Source organism: Engystomops pustulosus, chromosome 8, assembly GCF_040894005.1.
Source record: "Engystomops pustulosus chromosome 8, aEngPut4.maternal, whole genome shotgun sequence".
NCBI lineage: Eukaryota > Metazoa > Chordata > Amphibia > Anura > Leptodactylidae > Engystomops > Engystomops pustulosus.
This window is the reverse complement of record NC_092418.1, coordinates 54125175-54141770: the sequence shown is the minus strand read 5'-3', so window position 1 is coordinate 54141770 and position 16596 is coordinate 54125175.

Sequence of the window (16596 nt, the reverse complement as noted above, 5' to 3'; positions counted from 1 at the left end):
GTTCGTCTTATCATTGAGGTTGTCTTGTTAGGAAAATGAGTTAGGAGACAAAATAACGGTGTTTCTACATTAAGTTAGTGTGTCTCTTTTAGATCGGAGTTGAATTAGCCCCCTAGCTCATTCAGCAACAGAGATGATCACGATCTTAGCTCTTTTAGCAAGAAATGCATGGAAAACAGTGTTCGTCTTATCATTGAGGTTGTCTTGTTAGGAAAATGAGTTAGGAGACAAAATAACGGTGTTTCTACATTAAGTTAGTGTGTCTCTTTTAGATCGGAGTTGAATAGCCCCCTAGCTCCTTCAGCAAAAGATATAATCACGATCTTAGATCTTTTAGCAAGAAATGCATGGAAAACAGTGTTCGTCTTATCATTGAGGTTGTCTTGTTAGGAAAATGAGTTAGGAGACAAAATAACGGTGTTTCTACATTAAGTTAGTGTGTCTCTTTTAGATCGGAGTTGAATTAGCCCCCTAGCTCATTCAGCAACAGAGATAATCACGATCTTAGCTCTTTTAGCAAGAAATGCATGGAAAACAGTGTGCGTCTTATCATTGAGGTTGTCTTGTTAGGAAAATGAGTTAGGAGACAAATTAACGGTGTTTCTACATTAAGTTAGTGTTTCCCTTTAGATCGGAGTTGAATTAGCCCCCTTGCTCATTCAGCAACAGAGATAATCACGATCTTAGCTCTTTTAGCAAGAAATGCATGGAAAACAGTGTGCGTCTTATCATTGAGGTTGTCTTGTTAGGAAAATGAGTTAGGAGACAAAATAACGGTGTTTCTACATTAAGTTAGTGTGTCTCTTTTAGATCGGAGTTGAATTAGCCCCCTAGCTCATTCAGCAACAGAGATAATCACAATCTTAGCTCTTTTAGCAAGAAATGCATGGAAAACAGTGTGCGTCTTATCATTGAGGTTGTCTTGTTAGGAAAATGAGTTAGGAGACAAAATAACGGTGTTTCTATATTAAGGTAGTGTGTCTCTTTTAGATCGGAGTTGAATAGCCCCCTAGCTCATTCAGCAACAGAGATAATCACGATCTTAGCTCTTTTAGCAAGAAATGCATGGAAAACAGTGTTCGTCTTATCATTGAGGTTGTCTTGTTAGGAAAATGAAATAGGAGACAAAATAACGGTGTTTCTACATTAAGTTAGTGTGTCTCTTTTAGATCGGAGTTGAATAGCCCCCTAGCTCATTCAGCAACAGAGATAATCACGATCTTAGCTCTTTTAGCAAGAAATGCATGGAAAACAGTGCTCGTCTTATCATTGAGGTTGTCTTGTTAGGAAAATGAGTTAGGAGACAAAATAACGGTGTTTCTACATTAAGTTAGTGTGTCTCTTTTAGATCGGAGTTGAATTAGCCCCATAGCTCATTCAGCAACAGAGATAATCACGATCTTAGCTCTTTTAGCAAGAAATGCATGGAAAACAGTGTGCGTCTTATCATTGAGGTTGTCTTGTTAGGAAAATGAGTTAGGAGACAAAATAACGGTGTTTCTACATTAAGGTAGTGTGTCTCTTTTAGATCGGAGTTGAATAGCCCCCTAGCTCATTCAGCAACAGAGATAATCACGATCTTAGCTCTTTTAGCAAGAAATGCATGGAAAACAGTGTTCGTCTTATCATTGAGGTTGTCTTGTTAGGAAAATGAAATAGGAGACAAAATAACGGTGTTTCTACATTAAGTTAGTGTGTCTCTTTTAGATCGGAGTTGAATAGCCCCCTAGCTCATTCAGCAACAGAGATAATCACGATCTTAGCTCTTTTAGCAAGAAATGCATGGAAAACAGTGCTCGTCTTATCATTGAGGTTGTCTTGCTAGGAAAATGAGTTAGGAGACAAAATAACAGTGTTTCTACATTAAATTAGTGTGTCTCTTTTAGATCAGAGTTGAATAGCCCCCTAGCTCATTCAGCAATAAAAATAATCACTATCTTAGTTCTTTTAGCAAGAAATGCATGGAAAACAGTGTTCGTCTTATCATTGAGGTTGTCTTGTTAGGAAAATGAGTTAGGAGACAAAATAACGGTGTTTCTACATTAAGTTAGTGTGTCTCTTTAGATCGGAGTTAAATAGCCCCCTAGCTCATTCAGCAACAGAGATAATCACGATCTTAGCTCTTTTAGCAAGAAATGCATGGAAAACAGTGTTCGTCTTATCATTGAGGTTGTCTTGTTAGGAAAATGAGTTAGGAGACAAAATAACGGTGTTTCTACATTAAGTTAGTGTGTCTCTTTTAGATCGGAGTTAAATTAGCCCCATAGCTCATTCAGTAACAGAGATAATCACGATCTTAGCTCTTTTAGCAAGAAATGCATGGAAAACAGTGTGCGTCTTATCATTGAGGTTGTCTTGTTAGGAAAATGAAATAGGAGACAAAATAACGGTGTTTCTACATTAAGTTAGTGTGTCTCTTTTAGATCGGAGATGAATAGCCCCCTAGCTCATTTAGCAACAGAGATAATCACGATCTTAGCTCTTTTAGCAAGAAATGCATGGAAAACAGTGCTCGTCTTATCATTGAGGTTGTCTTGCTAGGAAAATGAGTTAGGAGACAAAATAACAGTGTTTCTACATTAAATTAGTGTGTCTCTTTTAGATCAGAGTTGAATAGCCCCCTAGCTCATTCAGCAATAAAAATAATCACTATCTTAGTTCTTTTAGCAAGAAATGCATGGAAAACAGTGTTCGTCTTATCATTGAGGTTGTCTTGTTAGGAAAATGAGTTAGGAGACAAAATAACGGTGTTTCTACATTAAGTTAGTGTGTCTCTTTTAGATCGGAGTTGAATTAGCCCCCTAGCTCATTCAGCAACAGAGATAATCACGATCTTAGCTCTTTTAGCAAGAAATGCATGGACAACAGTGTGCGTCTTATCATTGAGGTTGTCTTGTTAGGAAAATAAGTTAGAAGACAAAATAACGGTGTTTCTACATTAAGTTAGTGTGTCTCTTTTAGATCGGAGTTGAATTAGCCCCCTAGCTCATTCAGCAACAGAGATAATCACGATCTTAGCTCTTTTAGCAAGAAATGCATGGAAAACAGTGTGCGTCTTATCATTGAGGTTGTCTTGTTAGGAAAATGAGTTAGGAGACAAAATAACGGTGTTTCTACATTAAGTTAGTGTGTCTCTTTTAGATCGGAGTTGAATTAGCCCCCTAGCTCATTCAGCAACAGAGATAATCACGATCTTAGCTCTTTTAGCAAGAAATGCATGGAAAACAGTGTGCGTCTTATCATTGAGGTTGTCTTGTTAGGAAAATGAGTTAGGAGACAAAATAACGGTGTTTCTACATTAAGTTAGTGTGTCTCTTTTAGATCGGAGTTGAATTAGCCCCCTAGCTCATTCAGCAACAGAGATAATCACGATCTTAGCTCTTTTAGCAAGAAATGCATGGAAAACAGTGTGCGTCTTATCATTGGAGTTGTCTTGTTAGGAAAATGAGTTAGGAGACAAATTAACGGTGTTTCTACATTAAGTTAGTGTGTCTCTTTTAGATCGGAGTTGAATTAGCCCCCTAGCTCATTCAGCAACAGAGATAATCACGATCTTAGCTCTTTTAGCAAGAAATGCATGGAAAACAGTGTGCGTCTTATCATTAAGGTTGTCTTGTTAGGAAAATGAGTTAGGAGACAAAATAACGCAGTTTCTACATTAAGTTGGTGTGTCTCTTTTAGATCAGAGTTGAATAGCCCCCTAGCTCATTCAGCAATAGAGATAATCACGATCTTAGCTCTTTTTGCAAGAAATGCATGGAAAACAGTGTTCGTCTTATCATTGAGGTTGTCTTGTTAGGAAAATGAGTTAGGAGACAAAATAACGGTGTTTCTACATTAAGTTAGTGTGTCTCTTTTAGATCGGAGTTGAATTAGCCCCATAGCTCATTCAGCAACAGAGATAATCACGATCTTAGCTCTTTTAGCAAGAAATGCATGGAAAACAGTGTGCGTCTTATCATTGAGGTTGTCTTGTTAGGAAAATGAGTTAGGAGACAAAATAACGGTGTTTCTACATTAAGGTAGTGTGTCTCTTTTAGATCGGAGTTGAATAGCCCCCTAGCTCATTCAGCAACAGAGATAATCACGATCTTAGCTCTTTTAGCAAGAAATGCATGGAAAACAGTGTTCGTCTTATCATTGAGGTTGTCTTGTTAGGAAAATGAGTTAGGAGACAAAATAACGGTGTTTCTACATTAAGTTAGTGTATCTCTTTTAGATCGGAGTTGAATAGCCCCCTAGCTCATTCAGCAATAAAAATAATCACTATCTTAGTTCTTTTAGCAAGAAATGCATGGAAAACAGTGTTCGTCTTATCATTGAGGTTTTCTTGTTAGGAAAATGAGTTAGGAGACAAAATAACGGTGTTTCTACATTAAGTTTGTGTGTCTCTTTTAGATCGGAGTTGAATAGCCCCCTAGCTCATTCAGCAACAGAGATAATCACGATCTTAGCTCTTTTAGCAAGAAATGCATGGAAAACAGTGTTCGTCTTATCATTGAGGTTGTCTTGTTAGGAAAATGAGTTAGGAGACAAAATAACGGTGTTTCTACATTAAGTTAGTGTGTCTCTTTTAGATCGGAGTTGAATAGCCCCCTAGCTCATTCAGCAACAGAGATAATCACGATCTTAGCTCTTTTAGCAAGAAATGCATGGAAAACAGTTTTCGTCTTATCATTGAGGTTGTCTTGTTAGGAAAATGAGTTAGGAGACAAATTAACGGTGTTTCTACATTAAGTTAGTGTGTCTCTTTTAGATCGGAGTTGAATAGCCCCCTAGCTCATTCAGCAACAGAGATAATCACGATCTTAGCTCTTTTAGCAAGAAATGCATGGAAAACAGTGTTCGTCTTATCATTGAGGTTGTCTTGCTAGGAAAATGAGTTAGGAGACAAAATAACGGTGTTTCTACATTAAGTTAGTGTGTCTCTTTTAGATTGGAGTTGAATAGCCCCCTAGCTCATTCAGCAATAAAAATAATCACTATCTTAGTTCTTTTAGCAAGAAATGCATGGAAAACAGTGTTTGTCTTATCATTGAGGTTGTCTTGTTAGGAAAATGAGTTAGGAGACAAAATAACGGTGTTTCTACATTAAGTTTGTGTGTCTCTTTTAGATCGGAGTTGAATAGCCCCCTAGCTCATTCAGCAACAGAGATAATCACGATCTTAGCTCTTTTAGCAAGAAATGCATGGAAAACAGTGTTCGTCTTATCATTGAGGTTGTCTTGTTAGGAAAATGAGTTAGGAGACAAAATAACGGTGTTTCTACATTAAGTTAGTGTGTCTCTTTTAGATCGGAGTTGAATTAGCCCCCTAGCTCATTCAGCAACAGAGATAATCACGATCTTGGCTCTTTTAGCAAGAAATGCATGGAAAATAGTGTTCGTCTTATCATTGAGGTTGTCTTGTTAGGAAAATGAGTTAGGAGACAAAATAACGGTGTTTCTACATTAATTTAGTGTGTCTCTTTTAGATCGGAGTTGAATTAGCCCCCTAGCTCATTCAGCAACAGAGATAATCACGATCTTAGCTCTTTTAGCAAGAAATGCATGGAAAACAGTGTGCGTCTTATCATTGAGGATGTCTTGTTAGGAAAATGAGTTAGGAGACAAAGTAACGGTGTTTCTACATTAAGTTAGTGTTTCCCTTTAGATCGGAGTTGAATTAGCCCCCTTGCTCATTCAGCAACAGAGATAATCACGATCTTAGCTCTTTTAGCAAGAAATGCATGGAAAACAGTGTGCGTCTTATCATTGAGGTTGTCTTGTTAGGAAAATGAGTTAGGAGACAAAATAACGGTGTTTCTACATTAAGTTAGTGTGTCTCTTTTAGATCGGAGTTGAATTAGCCCCCTAGCTCATTCAGCAACAGAGATAATCACAATCTTAGCTCTTTTAGCAAGAAATGCATGGAAAACAGTGTGCGTCTTATCATTGAGGTTGTCTTGTTAGGAAAATGAGTTAGGAGACAAATTAACGGTGTTTCTACATTAAGTTAGTGTGTCTCTTTTAGATCGGAGTTAAATTAGCCCCCTTGCTCATTCAGCAACAGAGATAATCACGATCTTAGCTCTTTTAGCAAGAAATGCATGGAAAACAGTGTGCGTCTTATCATTGAGGTTGTCTTGTTAGGAAAATGAGTGAGGAGACAAAATAACAGTGTTTCTACATTAAGTTAGTGTGTCTCTTTTAGATCGGAGTTGAATTAGCCCCCTAGCTCATTCAGCAACAGAGATAATCACGATCTTAGCTCTTTTAGCAAGAAATGCATGGAAAACAGTGTTCGTCTTATCATTGAGGTTGTCTTGTTAGGAAAATGAGTTAGGAGACAAAATAACGGTGTTTCTACATTAAGTTAGTGTGTCTCTTTTAGATCGGAGTTGAATTAGCCCCCTAGCTCATTCAGCAACAGAGATAATCACGATCTTAGCTCTTTTAGCAAGAAATGCATGGAAAACAGTGTTCGTCTTATCATTGAGGTTGTCTTGTTAGGAAAATGAGTTAGGAGACAAAATAACGGTGTTTCTACATTAAGTTAGTGTATCTCTTTTAGATCGGAGTTGAATAGCCCCCTAGCTCATTCAGCAATAAAAATAATCACTATCTTAGTTCTTTTAGCAAGAAATGCATGGAAAACAGTGTTCGTCTTATCATTGAGGTTGTCTTGTTAGGAAAATGAGTTAGGAGACAAAATAACGGTGTTTCTACATTAAGTTTGTGTGTCTCTTTTAGATCGGAGTTGAATAGCCCCCTAGCTCATTCAGCAACAGAGATAATCACGATCTTAGCTCTTTTAGCAAGAAATGCATGGAAAACAGTTTTCGTCTTATCATTGAGGTTGTCTTGTTAGGAAAATGAGTTAGGAGACAAATTAACGGTGTTTCTACATTAAGTTAGTGTGTCTCTTTTAGATCGGAGTTGAATAGCCCCCTAGCTCATTCAGCAACAGAGATAATCACGATCTTAGCTCTTTTAGCAAGAAATGCATGGAAAACAGTGTTCGTCTTATCATTGAGGTTGTCTTGCTAGGAAAATGAGTTAGGAGACAAAATAACGGTGTTTCTACATTAAGTTAGTGTGTCTCTTTTAGATTGGAGTTGAATAGCCCCCTAGCTCATTCAGCAATAAAAATAATCACTATTTTAGTTCTTTTAGCAAGAAATGCATGGAAAACAGTGTTTGTCTTATCATTGAGGTTGTCTTGTTAGGAAAATGAGTTAGGAGACAAAATAACGGTGTTTCTACATTAAGTTTGTGTGTCTCTTTTAGATCGGAGTTGAATAGCCCCCTAGCTCATTCAGCAACAGAGATAATCACGATCTTAGCTCTTTTAGCAAGAAATGCATGGAAAACAGTGTTCGTCTTATCATTGAGGTTGTCTTGTTAGGAAAATGAGTTAGGAGACAAAATAATGGTGTTTCTACATTAAGTTAGTGTGTCTCTTTTAGATCGGAGTTGAATTAGCCCCCTAGCTCATTCAGCAACAGAGATAATCACGATCTTAGCTCTTTTAGCAAGAAATGCATGGAAAACAGTGTGCGTCTTATCATTGAGGTTGTCTTGTTAGGAAAATGAGTTAGGAGACAAATTAACGGTGTTTCTACATTAAGTTAGTGTTTCCCTTTAGATCGGAGTTGAATTAGCCCCCTAGCTCATTCAGCAACAGAGATAATCACGATCTTAGCTCTTTTAGCAAGAAATGCATGGAAAACAGTGTTCGTCTTATCATTGAGGTTGTCTTGTTAGGAAAATGAGTTAGGAGACAAAATAACGGTGTTTCTACATTAAGTTAGTGTATCTCTTTTAGATCGGAGTTGAATAGCCCCCTAGCTCATTCAGCAATAAAAATAATCACTATCTTAGTTCTTTTAGCAAGAAATGCATGGAAAACAGTGTTCGTCTTATCATTGAGGTTGTCTTGTTAGGAAAATGAGTTAGGAGACAAAATAACGGTGTTTCTACATTAAGTTTGTGTGTCTCTTTTAGATCGGAGTTGAATAGCCCCCTAGCTCATTCAGCAACAGAGATAGTCACGATCTTAGCTCTTTTAGCAAGAAATGCATGGAAAACAGTGTTCGTCTTATCATTGAGGTTGTCTTGTTAGGAAAATGAGTTAGGAGACAAAATAACGGTGTTTCTACATTAAGTTAGTGTGTCTCTTTTAGATCGGAGTTGAATAGCCCCCTAGCTCATTCAGCAACAGAGATAATCACGATCTTAGCTCTTTTAGCAAGAAATGCATGGAAAACAGTTTTCGTCTTATCATTGAGGTTGTCTTGTTAGGAAAATGAGTTAGGAGACAAATTAACGGTGTTTCTACATTAAGTTAGTGTGTCTCTTTTAGATCGGAGTTGAATAGCCCCCTAGCTCATTCAGCAACAGAGATAATCACGATCTTAGCTCTTTTAGCAAGAAATGCATGGAAAACAGTGTTCGTCTTATCATTGAGGTTGTCTTGCTAGGAAAATGAGTTAGGAGACAAAATAACGGTGTTTCTACATTAAGTTAGTGTGTCTCTTTTAGATTGGAGTTGAATAGCCCCCTAGCTCATTCAGCAATAAAAATAATCACTATCTTAGTTCTTTTAGCAAGAAATGCATGGAAAACAGTGTTTGTCTTATCATTGAGGTTGTCTTGTTAGGAAAATGAGTTAGGAAACAAAATAACGGTGTTTCTACATTAAGTTTGTGTGTCTCTTTTAGATCGGAGTTGAATAGCCCCCTAGCTCATTCAGCAACAGAGATAATCACGATCTTAGCTCTTTTAGCAAGAAATGCATGGAAAACAGTGTTCGTCTTATCATTGAGGTTGTCTTGTTAGGAAAATGAGTTAGGAGACAAAATAACGGTGTTTCTACATTAAGTTAGTGTGTCTCTTTTAGATCGGAGTTGAATTAGCCCCCTAGCTCATTCAGCAACAGAGATAATCACGATCTTAGCTCTTTTAGCAAGAAATGCATGGAAAACAGTGTGCGTCTTATCATTGAGGTTGTCTTGTTAGGAAAATGAGTTAGGAGACAAATTAACGGTGTTTCTACATTAAGTTAGTGTTTCCCTTTAGATCGGAGTTGAATTAGCCCCCTTGCTCATTCAGCAACAGAGATAATCACGATCTTAGCTCTTTTAGCAAGAAATGCATGGAAAACAGTGCGCGTCTTATCATTGAGGTTGTCTTGTTAGGAAAATGAGTTAGGAGACAAAATAACGGTGTTTCTACATTAAGTTAGTGTGTCTCTTTTAGATCGGAGTTGAATTAGCCCCCTAGCTCATTCAGCAACAGAGATAATCACAATCTTAGCTCTTTTAGCAAGAAATGCATGGAAAACAGTGTGCGTCTTATCATTGAGGTTGTCTTGTTAGGAAAATGAGTTAGGAGACAAAATAACGGTGTTTCTACATTAAGGTAGTGTGTCTCTTTTAGATCGGAGTTGAATAGCCCCCTAGCTCATTCAGCAACAGAGATAATCACGATCTTAGCTCTTTTAGCAAGAAATGCATGGAAAACAGTGTTCGTCTTATCATTGAGGTTGTCTTGTTAGGAAAATGAAATAGGAGACAAAATAACGGTGTTTCTACATTAAGTTAGTGTGTCTCTTTTAGATCGGAGTTGAATAGCCCCCTAGCTCATTCAGCAACAGAGATAATCACGATCTTAGCTCTTTTAGCAAGAAATGCATGGAAAACAGTGCTCGTCTTATCATTGAGGTTGTCTTGTTAGGAAAATGAGTTAGGAGACAAAATAACGGTGTTTCTACATTAAGTTAGTGTGTCTCTTTTAGATCGGAGTTGAATTAGCCCCATAGCTCATTCAGCAACAGAGATAATCACGATCTTAGCTCTTTTAGCAAGAAATGCATGGAAAACAGTGTGCGTCTTATCATTGAGGTTGTCTTGTTAGGAAAATGAGTTAGGAGACAAAATAACGGTGTTTCTACATTAAGGTAGTGTGTCTCTTTTAGATCGGAGTTGAATAGCCCCCTAGCTCATTCAGCAACAGAGATAATCACGATCTTAACTCTTTTAGCAAGAAATGCATGGAAAACAGTGTTCGTCTTATCATTGAGGTTGTCTTGTTAGGAAAATGAAATAGGAGACAAAATAACGGTGTTTCTACATTAAGTTAGTGTGTCTCTTTTAGATCGGAGTTGAATAGCCCCCTAGCTCATTCAGCAACAGAGATAATCACGATCTTAGCTCTTTTAGCAAGAAATGCATGGAAAACAGTGCTCGTCTTATCATTGAGGTTGTCTTGCTAGGAAAATGAGTTAGGAGACAAAATAACAGTGTTTCTACATTAAATTAGTGTGTCTCTTTTAGATCAGAGTTGAATAGCCCCCTAGCTCATTCAGCAATAAAAATAATCACTATCTTAGTTCTTTTAGCAAGAAATGCATGGAAAACAGTGTTCGTCTTATCATTGAGGTTGTCTTGTTAGGAAAATGAGTTAGGAGACAAAATAACGGTGTTTCTACATTAAGTTAGTGTGTCTCTTTAGATCGGAGTTAAATAGCCCCCTAGCTCATTCAGCAACAGAGATAATCACGATCTTAGCTCTTTTAGCAAGAAATGCATGGAAAACAGTGTTCGTCTTATCATTGAGGTTGTCTTGTTAGGAAAATGAGTTAGGAGACAAAATAACGGTGTTTCTACATTAAGTTAGTGTGTCTCTTTTAGATCGGAGTTAAATTAGCCCCATAGCTCATTCAGTAACAGAGATAATCACGATCTTAGCTCTTTTAGCAAGAAATGCATGGAAAACAGTGTGCGTCTTATCATTGAGGTTGTCTTGTTAGGAAAATGAAATAGGAGACAAAATAACGGTGTTTCTACATTAAGTTAGTGTGTCTCTTTTAGATCGGAGTTGAATAGCCCCCTAGCTCATTTAGCAACAGAGATAATCACGATCTTAGCTCTTTTAGCAAGAAATGCATGGAAAACAGTGCTCGTCTTATCATTGAGGTTGTCTTGCTAGGAAAATGAGTTAGGAGACAAAATAACAGTGTTTCTACATTAAATTAGTGTGTCTCTTTTAGATCAGAGTTGAATAGCCCCCTAGCTCATTCAGCAATAAAAATAATCACTATCTTAGTTCTTTTAGCAAGAAATGCATGGAAAACAGTGTTCGTCTTATCATTGAGGTTGTCTTGTTAGGAAAATGAGTTAGGAGACAAAATAACGGTGTTTCTACATTAAGTTAGTGTGTCTCTTTTAGATCGGAGTTGAATTAGCCCCCTAGCTCATTCAGCAACAGAGATAATCACGATCTTAGCTCTTTTAGCAAGAAATGCATGGACAACAGTGTGCGTCTTATCATTGAGGTTGTCTTGTTAGGAAAATAAGTTAGAAGACAAAATAACGGTGTTTCTACATTAAGTTAGTGTGTCTCTTTTAGATCGGAGTTGAATTAGCCCCCTAGCTCATTCAGCAACAGAGATAATCACGATCTTAGCTCTTTTAGCAAGAAATGCATGGAAAACAGTGTGCGTCTTATCATTGAGGTTGTCTTGTTAGGAAAATGAGTTAGGAGACAAAATAACGGTGTTTCTACATTAAGTTAGTGTGTCTCTTTTAGATCGGAGTTGAATTAGCCCCCTAGCTCATTCAGCAACAGAGATAATCACGATCTTAGCTCTTTTAGCAAGAAATGCATGGAAAACAGTGTGCGTCTTATCATTGAGGTTGTCTTGTTAGGAAAATGAGTTAGGAGACAAAATAACGGTGTTTCTACATTAAGTTAGTGTGTCTCTTTTAGATCGGAGTTGAATTAGCCCCCTAGCTCATTCAGCAACAGAGATAATCACGATCTTAGCTCTTTTAGCAAGAAATGCATGGAAAACAGTGTGCGTCTTATCATTGGAGTTGTCTTGTTAGGAAAATGAGTTAGGAGACAAATTAACGGTGTTTCTACATTAAGTTAGTGTGTCTCTTTTAGATCGGAGTTGAATTAGCCCCCTAGCTCATTCAGCAACAGAGATAATCACGATCTTAGCTCTTTTAGCAAGAAATGCATGGAAAACAGTGTGCGTCTTATCATTAAGGTTGTCTTGTTAGGAAAATGAGTTAGGAGACAAAATAACGCAGTTTCTACATTAAGTTGGTGTGTCTCTTTTAGATCAGAGTTGAATAGCCCCCTAGCTCATTCAGCAATAGAGATAATCACGATCTTAGCTCTTTTTGCAAGAAATGCATGGAAAACAGTGTTCGTCTTATCATTGAGGTTGTCTTGTTAGGAAAATGAGTTAGGAGACAAAATAACGGTGTTTCTACATTAATTTAGTGTGTCTCTTTTAGATCGGAGTTGAATTAGCCCCCTAGCTCATTCAGCAACAGAGATAATCACGATCTTAGCTCTTTTAGCAAGAAATGCATGGAAAACAGTGTGCGTCTTATCATTGAGGTTGTCTTGTTAGGAAAATGAGTTAGGAGACAAATTAACAGTGTTTCTACATTAAGTTAGTGTTTCCCTTTAGATCGGAGTTGAATTAGCCCCCTTGCTCATTCAGCAACAGAGATAATCACGATCTTAGCTCTTTTAGCAAGAAATGCATGGAAAACAGTGTGCGTCTTATCATTGAGGTTGTCTTGTTAGGAAAATGAGTTAGGAGACAAATTAACGGTGTTTCTACATTAAGTTAGTGTTTCCCTTTAGATCGGAGTTGAATTAGCCCCCTTGCTCATTCAGCAACAGAGATAATCACAATCTTAGCTCTTTTAGCAAGAAATGCATGGAAAACAGTGTGCGTCTTATCATTGAGGTTGTCTTGTTAGGAAAATGAGTTAGGAGACAAAATAACGGTGTTTCTACATTAAGTTTGTGTGTCTCTTTTAGATCGGAGTTGAATAGCCCCCTAGCTCATTCAGCAACAGAGATAATCACGATCTTAGCTCTTTTAGCAAGAAATGCATGGAAAACAGTGTTCGTCTTATCATTGAGGTTGTCTTGTTAGGAAAATGAGTTAGGAGACAAAATAACGGTGTTTCTACATTAAGTTAGTGTGTCTCTTTTAGATCGGAGTTGAATTAGCCCCCTAGCTCATTCAGCAACAGAGATAATCACGATCTTGGCTCTTTTAGCAAGAAATGCATGGAAAATAGTGTTCGTCTTATCATTGAGGTTGTCTTGTTAGGAAAATGAGTTAGGAGACAAAATAACGGTGTTTCTACATTAATTTAGTGTGTCTCTTTTAGATCGGAGTTGAATTAGCCCCCTAGCTCATTCAGCAACAGAGATAATCACGATCTTAGCTCTTTTAGCAAGAAATGCATGGAAAACAGTGTGCGTCTTATCATTGAGGTTGTCTTGTTAGGAAAATGAGTTAGGAGACAAATTAACGGTGTTTCTACATTAAGTTAGTGTTTCCCTTTAGATCGGAGTTGAATTAGCCCCCTTGCTCATTCAGCAACAGAGATAATCACGATCTTAGCTCTTTTAGCAAGAAATGCATGGAAAACAGTGTGCGTCTTATCATTGAGGTTGTCTTGTTAGGAAAATGAGTTAGGAGACAAATTAACGGTGTTTCTACATTAAGTTAGTGTTTCCCTTTAGATCGGAGTTGAATTAGCCCCCTTGCTCATTCAGCAACAGAGATAATCACAATCTTAGCTCTTTTAGCAAGAAATGCATGGAAAACAGTGTGCGTCTTATCATTGAGGTTGTCTTGTTAGGAAAATGAGTTAGGAGACAAATTAACGGTGTTTCTACATTAAGTTAGTGTGTCTCTTTTAGATCGGAGTTGAATTAGCCCCCTTGCTCATTCAGCAACAGAGATAATCACGATCTTAGCTCTTTTAGCAAGAAATGCATGGAAAACAGTGTGCGTCTTATCATTGAGGTTGTCTTGTTAGGAAAATGAGTGAGGAGACAAAATAACGGTGTTTCTACATTAAGTTAGTGTGTCTCTTTTAGATCGGAGTTGAATTAGCCCCCTAGCTCATTCAGCAACAGAGATAATCACGATCTTAGCTCTTTTAGCAAGAAATGCATGGAAAACAGTGTTCGTCTAATCATTGAGGTTGTCTTGTTAGGAAAATGAGTTAGGAGACAAAATAACGGTGTTTCTACATTAAGTTAGTGTGTCTCTTTTAGATCGGAGTTGAATTAGCCCCCTAGCTCATTCAGCAACAGAGATAATCACGATCTTAGCTCTTTTAGCAAGAAATGCATGGAAAACAGTGTTCGTCTTATCATTGAGGTTGTCTTGTTAGGAAAATGAGTTAGGAGACAAAATAACGGTGTTTCTACATTAAGTTAGTGTATCTCTTTTAGATCGGAGTTGAATAGCCCCCTAGCTCATTCAGCAACAGAGATAATCACGATCTTAGCTCTTTTAGCAAGAAATGCATGGAAAACAGTGTTCGTCTTATCATTGAGGTTGTCTTGTTAGGAAAATGAGTTAGGAGACAAAATAACGGTGTTTCTACATTAAGTTAGTGTGTCTCTTTTAGATCGGAGTTGAATAGCCCCCTAGCTCATTCAGCAACAGAGATAATCACGATCTTAGCTCTTTTAGCAAGAAATGCATGGAAAACAGTTTTCGTCTTATCATTGAGGTTGTCTTGTTAGGAAAATGAGTTAGGAGACAAATTAACGGTGTTTCTACATTAAGTTAGTGTTTCCCTTTAGATCGGAGTTGAATTAGCCCCCTTGCTCATTCAGCAACAGAGATAATCACAATCTTAGCTCTTTTAGCAAGAAATGCATGGAAAACAGTGTGCGTCTTATCATTGAGGTTGTCTTGTTAGGAAAATGAGTTAGGAGACAAAATAACGGTGTTTCTACATTAAGTTTGTGTGTCTCTTTTAGATCGGAGTTGAATAGCCCCCTAGCTCATTCAGCAACAGAGATAATCACGATCTTAGCTCTTTTAGCAAGAAATGCATGGAAAACAGTGTTCGTCTTATCATTGAGGTTGTCTTGTTAGGAAAATGAGTTAGGAGACAAAATAACGGTGTTTCTACATTAAGTTAGTGTGTCTCTTTTAGATCGGAGTTGAATTAGCCCCCTAGCTCATTCAGCAACAGAGATAATCACGATCTTGGCTCTTTTAGCAAGAAATGCATGGAAAATAGTGTTCGTCTTATCATTGAGGTTGTCTTGTTAGGAAAATGAGTTAGGAGACAAAATAACGGTGTTTCTACATTAATTTAGTGTGTCTCTTTTAGATCGGAGTTGAATTAGCCCCCTAGCTCATTCAGCAACAGAGATAATCACGATCTTAGCTCTTTTAGCAAGAAATGCATGGAAAACAGTGTGCGTCTTATCATTGAGGTTGTCTTGTTAGGAAAATGAGTTAGGAGACAAATTAACGGTGTTTCTACATTAAGTTAGTGTTTCCCTTTAGATCGGAGTTGAATTAGCCCCCTTGCTCATTCAGCAACAGAGATAATCACGATCTTAGCTCTTTTAGCAAGAAATGCATGGAAAACAGTGTGCGTCTTATCATTGAGGTTGTCTTGTTAGGAAAATGAGTTAGGAGACAAATTAACGGTGTTTCTACATTAAGTTAGTGTTTCCCTTTAGATCGGAGTTGAATTAGCCCCCTTGCTCATTCAGCAACAGAGATAATCACAATCTTAGCTCTTTTAGCAAGAAATGCATGGAAAACAGTGTGCGTCTTATCATTGAGGTTGTCTTGTTAGGAAAATGAGTTAGGAGACAAATTAACGGTGTTTCTACATTAAGTTAGTGTGTCTCTTTTAGATCGGAGTTGAATTAGCCCCCTTGCTCATTCAGCAACAGAGATAATCACGATCTTAGCTCTTTTAGCAAGAAATGCATGGAAAACAGTGTGCGTCTTATCATTGAGGTTGTCTTGTTAGGAAAATGAGTGAGGAGACAAAATAACGGTGTTTCTACATTAAGTTAGTGTGTCTCTTTTAGATCGGAGTTGAATTAGCCCCCTAGCTCATTCAGCAACAGAGATAATCACGATCTTAGCTCTTTTAGCAAGAAATGCATGGAAAACAGTGTTCGTCTTATCATTGAGGTTGTCTTGTTAGGAAAATGAGTTAGGAGACAAAATAACGGTGTTTCTACATTAAGTTAGTGTGTCTCTTTTAGATCGGAGTTGAATTAGCCCCCTAGCTCATTCAGCAACAGAGATAATCACGATCTTAGCTCTTTTAGCAAGAAATGCATGGAAAACAGTGTTCGTCTTATCATTGAGGTTGTCTTGTTAGGAAAATGAGTTAGGAGACAAAATAACGGTGTTTCTACATTAAGTTAGTGTATCTCTTTTAGATCGGAGTTGAATAGCCCCCTAGCTCATTCAGCAACAGAGATAATCACGATCTTAGCTCTTTTAGCAAGAAATGCATGGAAAACAGTGTTCGTCTTATCATTGAGGTTGTCTTGTTAGGAAAATGAGTTAGGAGACAAAATAACGGTGTTTCTACATTAAGTTAGTGTGTCTCTTTTAGATCGGAGTTGAATAGCCCCCTAGCTCATTCAGCAACAGAGATAATCACGATCTTAGCTCTTTTAGCAAGAAATGCATGGAAAACAGTTTTCGTCTTATCATTGAGGTTGTCTTGTTAGGAAAATGAGTTAGGAGACAAATTAACGGTGTTTCTACATTAAGTTAGTGTGTCTCTTTTAG